A 13004-nucleotide genomic window follows, 5' to 3' on the forward strand; every position below is an offset into this window, starting at 1 on the left:
GTATCATCAAGCTGCTAGTATGCTTAGAAGTACTCCAAAGTACTCCAAATTACATATACACCAATATATGGAATGCATGTGAACTTGGGAATGTAACTCTGCAAGTATACAACAAGTTAAGAAACATCTTTTGCTAGATGATGAAAATAGATAAATTATTTCAGCTTACACAGCTGGCAATTATTTAGCTTAAAATATATATATATAGAAACTAAGAAGTACCTTCACAACTTGCAACAGTAATGCAAATTCAGCTTGAAGTGCATAAAGACACTTGACAGCTACGAACTACGTGCATGCTTTCTACTGAAACAGCACAGGCACTTACCAGTGGAGCATGCTTACATCCTATAGAGGCTTACAATAGCCTATTCCAGCTGGCTATGCTGCTTCAGAGTTGCAAAAAGAGCACTCCTTTATTTCACGTACATGATGAAAATAGTACTTGATGTACTGACATTTTTCTATGAACTTTTTGTATAGCACAAGCGATAGTCTGAACTCCATTTAAAAACAGAAGAGCAAAAGCTTTTCCTATTATGTTCTTTTCAAGCAGAAAAAGTGAAGAGTTATGGCAAGTTCATGCCACTTCTAAGATGTTTAACACAAGTATCATAATTGTCACTTAATGGGTCAGGAAACAAAGACAGACTTGTCTCAGTGGTGTTGTCTGTTCTCTATAGATCACACTTATTTTCCTTTCATATTTAGGAAATGTAATTATGTCTAATTCAAATTACAAGAGAGAATAATTACACAAAGCCCTTTTTTTTTTCCCCCTTTATAGTTAATCCTCTGAATATTTTATTTGCCAAGACATACAATTTTCCAAAAAGAAAACATTAACTTATGTGGCCTGTATGGAATTCATTTAATTATATGATATTCCAATAGGCTGCCCAGCAATTTATTATGTTAATTAGTTAGATTATGTGTGAAACATTTTACAATGAGTCTTTCCCTTTACTTCTTTTTTTTTTTTTTTTTTTAAATCCTTCTAATGAATCATTTTTGGTGGTTGTAAGGAATAACTGGGCTTTGCAGTTTGAGTAAAACATAATTTGTATCAATCTTGACTTTCTGAAGCTTTTGAGAACCTTAAATTGTGCATTTTGTGATATTACAATCTACTTACTACGATGAAACATTATAATTGTTTAGTACTGTGTATTTGATATCAGAATTGAATACTATATTACTTTGTGAGTACTGCTATATTTTTGGTTACAAATAAAAAGGGAGGGAAAAACTGGAAAAGACCTCCAATAGTTCTCCAACTAGGTGGCAGAGGAGAGTTAAAGAAAGCACCTACCAATCAGCATGTGCAATTCTCTCTTGGAAATGGGCCAACGAGATAAATCAACGTGGATTTTTGCAAGAAAGCAAGTTATTGTTTGCTTTCTACAAGCTGATGCTACTGTGTGGACAGAGAAACAGAATGCTGAACTTAAAATCTCTTCCATGAGGTCTTCAACAGAATGTTTTGCAACAGTCCTGGAGTATTATTTCAGTCTAAACTTTACCTTACAGTTGTTTTTTTTTTCCTTACTAAAATGAAAAATCCATTGTATTTTTTTGCCTGAGTTTTCAATAGCAGGGGTCAGCACCTTTCAGCAGATCCAAGCTAGATTTCAGCCTTCCAAGCTAGATTTCCAGGACCCTGCCAGCACTCCTGGCATGTCCTGCATTTAGCTGGGAATCCATGCTTGCATGTTCAGCCTCTCAGAACCCCCTGTGTATTTGTAGGTGGGGAAAGGAAGTATTGTCAGAACATCCTTTTCAGCTATAGATGCACGGCTTCCAGAAGTACCCACCCACTGCTACACTCCTATTACTGAATTCAGCCAAAAGAAGTCAACTTCATATACACAGGGTTTGTTGGTTAGGTTCTGCTTCTTCTCATGCCCATACTGTAAACTAAAAATAGAACCTTTTCTCACCACCATTTTCAGCCCAATGCTGCACTGTGTAACACAGAACAACACTGTACCACCAGCACATGTAAGCCCACAGAACAAAGTACTGGTGAACTGGGATGTCTACACATGCATACCTGAGCAGACATCTGAAACTGCGCTCATCCAACACAAACTCACTTTAACAAAAACTTCACTGTTGAGAAAAACTCCCTCTCAAACAGTAACAAGAAAAATCCAGACCTAGAGGTCCATCTTTTGCAAACACTACAGCTGTCATTGTTTGTAGGTGGTAGAGGACAGAAATAAAGTTCAGAAAGATAGTTTATCCCTGCTGAGGGAAACCATTGCTTAACACAACAAGAAATTCACTCAGAAATTTATGCTGAACCAGCCTCTCTGATCAGATACTAAAGGGTTTTGCTTATGTGTCATCTGAAAATATATTAACACTACAGAATCACTGATGTTGGCTCAAATGTCATGTTTAAGTCAGTTTCCAATTATTATCTTACCATTTATATTCATTTTCCCTTAATGGGAGCACTGTTAGAGCACTATAAAAAATTCTGCTGTGGTCACATACATCTCCAAGACTTGACAGGTCATCCAGCCACAGAAACACTATAAATATTTCAGATAACCTTTTTTTTTTTTTTGACCAACAGATGCTGATGTGATAAAATAATAGAGGGAGGCAGAGGAGAAAGTGACGGTATATTCCAAGTGAATTAAGTTGGTGTTGATTTCCTCCAACTGTGATATTCAAGTTACATTCACATACAGGTTATATTTCTAAAACGTTCCTATACCTTCTGTTACATCTTTTGACTTGACAGTTTTAACAAATGGAGAATTCAAGACTACATTATTGCTCATTTCTTAAAGGAGGACAGAAATATTGCTACACAAAGTAAACAATCCACCTAGTAACGGGCATAACAACTCACACAAATGCTATGAATGTTGGTTGCACTGAAGATTTTACCAGCATCAGGTCTACAAACCTAACCCTAAATCATTAAAGATTATAAAATAAAAAATGGACATGATAAATTGCAGATACATATCATAAGGCATAAACAAAATCCAAACTTAATTTTCCTTCAGGTCTGCAAGCAACTGAGTCCTTAACACTGCATTTTGTACATCTTCATTCAAAGCTGAAAAGCAAAACTTGCTGAAGCTGGTGTTTTGTTGTGTTATGAAATGTAGCAAGCAAACATAAAAAAGTCCTCAACATAGATCATTAAACATATTTACATTCTACCTTTCATTTTAATAAAATGACTCAAATGCTTACATGGTCCTGAAAGACTGCACAGTGAAGGAATTCTTCAGAGCAGGTTCCTTTAGTGGGATACCTGTGAACAAAAATATCAAAATAAGTTTGCTAGACTAATAAAGTGTGTTAGTCCAGTCCTATTTTTTTTTTTTTCAAGCTGGAATTGAGCAGAATAAACATCCTAAATGCTATTGTATAGCAAGAAGGAATGTGTATTTCACTGTCCCTTGGATCTCCAGGATTAACTCTGCTCCCAGTGCAAGTTCTTAGATTATTGTTTTAAGGCTCACTGCCAAGAAACCCATAAGTGCCTTATCTTGCTCTTTACAGAAGAATTAAATAGGACTAATACCTTCACGACAAAGTTTATACGAATAGTTCAGGAACACCTGCCTTACGGCTTTCATTTTTTTTTTTTGGCTGGTGACCACATGCAGGTCATACAAACCATGCTCAGTTCCCATTGCTAAGCATCACGGCTTGTCTCGGCACTACCCAGTGACCCAACAGCCAGCCCGTCTCCGTGGCTCATGCCCCATCACCATGGTGTGCGCTGTCAGAGCACTGCCTGCCATGCTGCAAAAGGTTGAAACATGCAGGATCATGCCCTGGACCTGTCCTTTTGGGGTGGTTGCTGGATGCTGCCCTAACGATCCTGAGCTGCAGTGCAGGGTTCCTCAGCCCTTAGCTCTGGGCTTCTCAACACCGCAGCAGCTTTAAATTAAATGACTAGTGATGAACAAAAATTCTTTCCGTGTGTATTGTACACTTCAACACACCACTGACAGTTTTAAAAACTCATGCATTAAAATCATTGTCTAGCTATGTATTTAAAACAATTAAGTCATCAGTAATTCGGTAAACGCCGTAATAGGCTTTTGGAAATTACAAAAGAATCCTTTCCCACGACATACATCGATATGATATTTGTCTAACTAGGTGATCTGCTTATTATGCACCAATTTAATGCTTTCTTAAAATATGTGGCAACAAAAAGCACAAAGGAGCAAAGTTACCCTGCTTAATTATTTGACAGCATCAGTTTCAGATTTTCCAACGTGCCAAGCTAACTGAGAACGCGTCAGTGCTACCACAGGACCTCCCAGTTCTCTCAGCACCGAAGGGTTAATCCCCCACATTTAATATCCTACCTCAAACAAGAATAATTGTAGCAAGAAGCAGGCTCTTATGGTAGCCTTAGTAAGACCATGCTAGTTCTTCAGAACACAACAGTAAAAAAGCCATGCAAATGGAGATGAATGGAGCACAAGCCACCGAGGTAATTAAAAATGTATTTTCCATCTCCTAGTAATTGAATTGTGTACAAGCTGCAAGTTAATGAGGTCATCTACCCTCGAGCACTGACAGGAAAGCAGGAATAATTATCTTTCAATTTTTTCTTATGTAGCAATTAATTTTAACCATTCGCCTACACCCCACTCCTACTTCCCTCATTCCAGTCAGTCAAAGTCAGAGCTAAGCCGAATTGACAAGCAATTGATATGGTAGCGGCACGGAGCCGCCGAGGCGGGTAAGGTAATCAAGGGGCTGCAGCTGTTGAGGGCTAAGCGCTTCCAGGTGAATGTCACCTGAGATTTTGCATTCTGCCACTCGGAGGACTTGGGACACACAGTAGTGCCTGACAGCACAGCTGGTGCCAGGTGGGCAGGGAGGGGACGGGGCTGGTTTGGGAAGGGAACAGAAGGATGGACAAGGATTGATGAATGGACAAGACTTGAAACAAAATCCCCCCCCCCCCTTTTTTTTAGGACTCATCTACTATCACTGAGTATTGCATACTACATTTTGGAGCTGTACAGAAAAACCAGTGTCATGCCTTGGCTTTTAATACGAAAACACAAACACCAATTAGACTCAAAGCCTTCTGATGCCTCCCATAACTATCCGACATGGACTTTCAGCAGCTCTCCACTTAAAAGGAACTAAATGCATGCCAAGACAAATCCGTGAGGGAGCAGTTTGTCACTTTGACCTGCGGACAGAGGCCTCACAAGCTCTCTGCAGATGCCCACATTTGTAAATGGGCTGGCAGACTCAGCAGCTCTTCCTTTGACCTGCACCATCTTTCAGCAGCTAAAATGAACTGTTCTGTTCAAAAAAAAAAAAAAAAAAAAAAAAGCAAAAGCCTCGGGTCTTTTAACAGGGACGGCACTGGCAATGCAACAAATGTATTTAACTCAAGCATTTCATTCAAATGGTTGAGATCAAAGGCAGGAGGCCCAAGTGTCTGGTTATTAATACTGCTCCTACATTTCCTCCCCTAATTAAGATTACAAATGTCATCAGCACATTGCATAAGAAAGGGAGCACACTGCTGGACTCAAAGATGGCCATGTGAGCCATACCACAGTGACAACTCATCCCTGTATGTCATACTCCCACGTGCTGTCAGATGTATTTCTTCTCCAATTTTAATTATTATTTTTGGCTTGCATTTTTATGAAGACCTTTCCCAACAGCAAGAATTCTGATTCAGATGCTCTTACATTCATGAGTTATGACAATGATTGTGCCTTACTCACCTGGCTGGGCAGACTAGCAAAGTCCCATCAGGTAAAGCTCTGTCACTTTTACAAACTGTGACAAAAATTCTTATATGCACAACTATAACTGCAGACAAACAGCGTAAAAATTATAAAAATTATTTTTTAGTGTGAAATTATTCAGTGGTGGTGTAAACAAAAAAACTCATTCCACTGCCTTGGACTTCAAGTGCACAGTCCAGCTGCCGCCTTCTTGTGCTTTTGCTAGCCAATTCAAGGTTGCTTTTGAAGTTGATTCTACTTATTGCAGAAGTGTCCAACAAATAGTTTCCTTTTAGATGAGCAGAATTTTCAAAGCAAAACTTGGTAGAAAAGGTAACAGAAGTTAATCCCTTGTGCTTTCCTTCATTAGGAATGAAGACAGTGATTATCATGTAGGCAAAAGTTAGACAACACCTGGAAGAGCAGTACGCATAAAGGTCACCTCAGCTTCAGTATAAAATTAGCATCAGGAATGAAATCAAAGGCAAGCAAATGCCAACATGCAGAGACTGGAGGGAAGAGGAGTCGTCGCTTTCTTTTGAGCGCACAGAGAATATAACAACACGTGACAGCACAATAATATAGTAATAGCAATAATTTCTGTATATTTATCACCTAACTTTCTACATAATTTGCAACTGTCTTCTACTTTGCTTCCCATTGATGGAAGAAAACTCCACAATCTAAAAGCTATTGGCAAAGGGAAACTTGTATCGCACTTGAACTTGTTATCCACCTCCTGTGGATATTTAGAAGTTTGCCTCACCCAGAATGAACATCAATTGTTGCTTCAGCAGGAGACTTCACAATCTTGATTTCTCATGTACACCTATAGCACATGCGCAGAACAATACCTTCACAAAGATCAGCAAATGGAGTTTTTACCAAAAAAAAAAATCACATTTTGGTCTTGCTGCTTGCCCCTCCCTCTCCCCATCCCCAGTTTAACACATTGCAGCTGGGTGCAAACCTGGGACAGTTGCTAACACTGGTGGCAAGTCCAGATGAAACGAAGTCAGAGTATTACAGAGAGAAGCACGTCCATAAAGCTAGTGCTCATTGCTCATAATTAAATTCCTTTGAGAACTCTACACACATGGACATGATGGAAAGACATGAATTGTACTACAAAGACAAAATCATTCGCGGTGGTGAGTTAAATGTTGTCAGTCAATCCTAACCATTTCACAGCCAGCTTTCTCTCTGTAATGGCAGATTAAACTTGGCAGACTTGATGGGACGTAATAAACTTCATGTAGTTCCCACTCCTCCTCTTCTTTGCAGAGCTGGGGCATGTTCTCCCTTTTAGGTTTGCTCAAGAAAGCCCAGATTAAACAAGGAGATCAGTTTCCATGTCCTCAGGAGGCTCTTTTGCTCTCATTAGAAGGGAAAGTTCAAATGCACATGCATAAACTGAGGAAGCTACTTCAGCAACTCTCCTGCCTCTGAAGAACAAGAGGACAGAGGAAAGCAGTACTTACTCAAACAGTGCCAGTGGTCATACAGCAAGGACAGGGCTCATAGAAACAGTTCACGTTACGCAGCTTTTTCTATTCTGAACACACAAAATGTGCTGCTGGCTCAGACAAATCCTGGGCATCACCCTGCCTCTCACAGAAGGAAAGAGATGCTGTCCCGTAAGAGCACGCAGCCTTGATCACTTGCTGTGGTTTGTTTTCTTTACCATCTCCCAGCTTCCAAAACTGTCATTTTAGGCATATTTTTAGGGAATAGCCCTGCTTAAACCCTTCAGCGTCTGTTTATAGACCTGCTGTCCACGAGGTCATCTACTCCTTCTTTGAACCTGCAGATCCTGCATCTCTACAGCATTTTGTAGCAATTGCTTTTAGTTCTACTACCCACTGCATAAATACTCTCTCTGCTTGCTTGTCTTCAGGGTTTTGTTTGTTTTTAGAAGTTCTCATATTATTTCAACAAAGCATCCCTTTCCCTGCTCCGGTGCTGTCACAAGTAGATCCCAGCAGTAGATACTGGTTAGTAAGAAAGATGAGAAGTTCAGTATAAATCACAGGGGGATTTGAGAAGAGAAAAGGAATAATTCTTGCTGAGGCGTAAACACCTTGTCCTACTTGTAGGAATGTTTTTACTGAAATTAAAGAGGATGCCATTTCCTTACTTCCTTAGTGGGATTTTAAATATCCCAGGTTTACCGCCTGGCATAGAGAAGCTAACTTATTTGACGTATTGCAAGTTGCATGGAAACGACATGACAAATTAAAATAAAACACTGCAAATGTGCAGACCAGCTTCTAGTGAATGGAAGGTAACTTCTGATTGGGCCAAAATTGACAGGTTTGTGTGAATATTAAGCTCTGACAAATTTTCTTCTAGATACTAATATTAGAATATAGTATTTGTATAAGATATTTATGCACTGTCTCTCCACATTAAAACATTTAGGGTGGACTTCTCTTCTTGTAACTATGAATCACAGTATTTGTGCAAATTCTTTTGCTCACTTCCTGTAAGTCACAGTCTTCAGATTTTTCAGGTTTGGATAATCTCCTTTTCTTCTACCACTCCTGAAATGTAAGCCTAGCCCCAGAGTCACTCTTTAGCCCCACAAACTTGCATCATACCTGGGCTACCTGTGGTACGTGTCACACATACAGAACTCCGTGACAGTAAGTATGTGACCCTGCTACTAGAAAAGCTCTGTGATCAGAAATCATGCCGCAAATGTAACTAACCCCCCCAAAAAAAAAAAAAAAGTTAAACGTTTTCTCTCCAAAAAATCAAAAAGACAAGATGTAAACCACAGCCAGAATACAAAGCAACAAACTACATAAAAAGCCTAAGTCTAGAAAAGCAGGCAGAGAAACATGTAATTGTTTTGCTCTGCAATGAAAAGCCTCTAGCACACAAATTAAATAGAAATCTCTGCTTGGATGCTGAAGCATAAAGGAACTCATGTTCCCGCTACACTACAAGCAAGACACATTGTCACAGACGCACAGGAACAATTACACCTTGATCTAATTTTGTTTAAATACAACCTATACTTTTCAATAATGATCTGCACAGGAGAGCTCATGTGATTTAAACCTATACAAAGTCTGAAGGTATAAACACAAGCTATCCTAAACACCACCATGAGAAAAATCAAAACTTCAGATCTGTGCTCAAATGTGATAATCAATGTGTCACTTAGAACTTTTCTCACAACTATCCCAGACATTTTAAGAGCAGTTTTGGTATAGCTTAAGTTTTACAGTGTAAACCGGGACCATCGCAACATCCCAGTCTGTTTGCCTTACTGGATATTTGTTGTATTACTGGGAAAACACTAAATGAAGCAACTGGGAACCTATTCCGTCTCTGACTTTCTGCTGAGGTAGTAGCTAAAAGCCCCAGCCCTGCATAAAGATGTACATCCCTGAGCTGTACCAATCTGCAAAAGTAGATGGTCCCACTCCAGAGGCACACCCAGTCCGAGTTTCACAAGCCAGCTCCGAGTTCTCCATTTGTGATATATAGTTGCTGACTTAACTGTTGCTAACAATATTTAATTTGAGCCAGATCAAATCCTGCACACACTTTTTCCTGTGGAGAGTGGTAGAGAGATCAATACTAGTTGCCCGCTGAAGAGATGCATCTCCTAGAAGCTCTTACAGAGCAGAACTCCTCCACCTCCCACCCCCCACCCCAATAGCTTATTACATAAACATATGCACTAATGAAAGATTTTAAGCTGCACTATTAAATACTTCTGTTTTTCTAAAAAATCTCATCTACCCAGCTGCTGCTTATCAGTCATCCATTTAATTATTGTACTCTGTTGCCTTGATCTGGCTTTGCCACACTGTGATAAATCATGCACAGGTGTACTGCACACACTGCTCCAGGCACAGATCTCCCCACACCCCACCCTCCTCCGGAGGCTCAGACAGGGCATCTATGCTAAATAGATCGTTGCACAAAATTTCACACAAATAAGGAGATGCTTTTTATTTTGTTTTGTTAAAAAGCTTGAGATCTTAAAAGGCCTCTGATCACTCTGACACACTAGTATGTTGATATTCAGTGGATGCCCACTAAAACTTTCAAGATCCCACACAGCAATAAAAAAAAAAAAAAAAAGTATCTTTTAAGGGTATTGCCATTCACTATTTGGCTCAATTTTAATTTCTCATTTCCTCCCTCCTAGTTATGTAAAAATTATAGAATATGTAGAAGTGAATATGGAAAAAAAATAGAAGATTTTCAATAAGTGTTCAGGTAAACAATTTATGAAAAAACATGAATTTCTGCTTAAAGCAATCAGGGAAACTTCACTTTCTCCAGACACCAGGATTGAAATCCTGCACGTTAGTTCCAGCTAAGTCAATTTTCTAAAATTGAAAATCCTGACATAACAAAGTTTCATCACTTTTTGTGAAGTGCCATTATTTCTAACTATCCTCAGATTTGAATGCAAATCATCTGTGTCCAGCTATAGCAGGCTTAAAATTCCTTCAAAGATGCTACACAAGCTGAATTCTGCGTCACTGTCCCCTAGCATCAATCCTACATTGATTTATTCCATCTTTCCACTTTACTGTTTTCATTGAAAATGTTATTCCTCCCAAAATGGCACAATAAGCAAAATTCTTCACTCTTTTTTTCCTAGGTGTTGTCTCAAAAAAGAAAAATTATTTTCGTAGGTATTCTGTACCTATGTAATAGAAACTAAGTTGAATATTGTCTGGTGATTCAAATTACACTTTTCAATTCTGATCAATAGAAATACACTTCATACTTTCATTCTGAAAGCACTCGAATAGGACATCTAGTAATACAACATTGAACTTCAAAATTTTAGAATCTTCTTTCCTTTTAAAGAAACATTTCCACGTGATATTTACCATGTTCGGACGATTTGCTGCTTTTCCAAAATACCATTCCATTGCAAGACTATTAAAAGGTAAACCCTGAACAAATTATAGTGTATGTGAAATTTTATTTACCTATTTTACAGTGAGCTCCAGAAAAGAAGATACACGACTCAGTGAAATATTACCCAGGTCAGCACTGCCACGTGGTATGTTACACTATCGACAAATGACAAAAGATGACTGAAAGAAGAAGAAAAAACTTGAAGTTAGCATCTTCCTTTACAGTACATCATATTCCAGGCGATAAAGATCACATGAAACAATCCTAAGACCAATTTAGAAAACCACGCAGTGATTTCAACACCCAGTCTGTGTCTCTGCAGGAGCAAACTCCAGTAAAGCAGCACTGCCCCACAGCACATTATAAAATTAGCCAAATAAAGACAGACTGCAGGATCAAAGCAGTGAGATATCCCTGCTTTTCTTCTGTTTCCTAGGATACTTCTCTATATACCTAGATTTTGTTCATGTCCATGTTTTAAAATAGTCATTTGACATTTACATCTGAATTAATTCTAACTATAAATACCCCTTGTTATATATCCAGCTAGTTGTAGCACATTAGCAGCTCAGTATCCATTTCATTAAGATCTTTAGGATTTTAAGTCATCAGTTAATAATCCATCCGTATTATGAAATAGAGCCTCTGAAGTATAACTATTAAAATAAGCCAATCTAGTGTACACAGGTTTCTGGAGATCTTCTGCCCTTTCCAAACAGTTGCCTATCCTCATAGGAGCACCTGTGTTCTCCTAAATGGTTACTCAGTAAAAACTTCTTAAATTCTGACCAAGAAAGTCAGCCAGTGGAGACAAGCAGCTGGTTTGCGCTCCCTGAATCTTTTGATCTCTCTATGGAAATTTCCACTTAAGGTGAAAATGACAACTCCCCACTTGACTGGTTCTTGTGACAGAAATATGGCCTGGTCATTGCTTCCACTGCCTGTAAAGACAGCACAACACCTGTTAAAATAGGATGGGCTATCAGTCCTGAGCTAACAAAATCCAAGACAGGCGTTTCAGCTTACTCGAAACAGTTGACCTCCTCCACCCATTGAAGCACTCTGCTCTTCCACATTCAAATTCTGCTAGCCCCCATCTTCCCCCAGCAGAGATGACCACAGGTGTACCTAGAAATGAAGGACACTGTGACAAAGCTTGCTAGCTGAAGTCCAGCTGCAACACAGCTCTCCTCCTGCTTTCTGCACCCACCTAACTCACTGTGCCATCAGAATCTGATCGCCCCTTTGTAATTCCTGAAGCCTACTACGTTATGCCTCCTATGACAGTCAAGCTTACACCTTTTTCACTCAGAAGTCAAGCACTGAAAGTTAAACTGTTTTGGTGGGTTTTGTTTTGATTTTTTCCCCTTTCAGTAAAACAGAAAAAGAAATCAGAACTAATCTTCCCTTAGGACCTTCCCTTCCCCCCAGTTTATGTGGCACAGACCAGCCCGCAATAATCAAACCAGAGCCATTTAGTGTATAGTCTAGTCTTGCTGTGACTAATAGGATGATTGGTTGTATAGCTTCTTTATGGTTGTTCATTATATCACCCTTACATAAAGTAATTTAATTTCAGTGGGATAATTAGGGTATTTCTAATCTAACTGATAGTCTGAATGAAATGAGATTCTCAGAGGGAGATTTGTGTACCAGGAGATTGCTGACCTTTGGCCCCAATTTTCACACAATGTATTAAGCTGACAGCCTTACTTCCAAGCCCTGCTGCACCGGCTCTTCACCACTTGTGCAGAGCTACATGCTGCAGACAGCACCACTGAATGAGGTGGTTCTGCCCCAAAATCCCACTATTAAAGGAAACTTTACTATTTTATTTGCATTATAGCAAAATAATCCAGGACATCACTCAGTAGCTGGAAGTGCAGCACTGTTATTAATCTGCCATTTAATGCCAGCAACTAAATTCTCGATTTTCAGGCTCTGCATTACAAGGCAACTTCAAACTTATACAACGTTGACTTGATCAACACCTACACTTTCAGAAGTATTGAAAGAAAAAAAAATAGTAATAATTTTTCCCCTACAATTTTCTGGAATCAAATATGCAAGAGTTAAGTATGCAGCTTCTACACTGTTGGCAAAGTGAATCAAAGCTATATTGTATTGATGAACCAAAAACCTGGGTTCCTCTAGTGTTCACTGCTCACTGCAGCTGACAAGCAGTATGGACTATCTGGCTGGTTAACCTACAAAACCCTCCATTTCTTCACTGTCAGTTATTGCATACCAACACTTTTCTTTCTGTGTCTGTCCCTGTTCCCTGAGAGCTGACATACTCCTTCCCTGCATCCCTATAACACCTTTCTGGCATAGACCGATCCCAGCTCTCAAAAGGCTTTT

The 13004-nt window shown here is 39.2% G+C and overlaps 1 long non-coding RNA gene across 3 annotated transcripts in view; it reads right to left on the reverse strand.

Moving 5' to 3' along the window:
* LOC106017858 (uncharacterized) overlaps positions 1–13004 on the reverse strand; it is a 194268-nt gene that overhangs the window by 128453 nt on the left and 52811 nt on the right. For 2 of the 3 annotated variants that reach the window (XR_011809823.1, XR_011809824.1), the window contains 3 exons: positions 11670–11771; positions 10715–10822; positions 3220–3280 (listed from right to left, as the gene is read on the reverse strand). This is a non-coding gene — a long non-coding RNA (uncharacterized lncRNA). The remainder of the gene's footprint in view (positions 1–3219; positions 3281–10714; positions 10823–11669; positions 11772–13004) is intronic. The other variant, XR_011809825.1, reaches the window with a different exon arrangement.

Source organism: Anas platyrhynchos, chromosome 5 (assembly GCF_047663525.1).
Source record: "Anas platyrhynchos isolate ZD024472 breed Pekin duck chromosome 5, IASCAAS_PekinDuck_T2T, whole genome shotgun sequence".
Classification (NCBI taxonomy): Eukaryota; Metazoa; Chordata; class Aves; order Anseriformes; family Anatidae; genus Anas; species Anas platyrhynchos.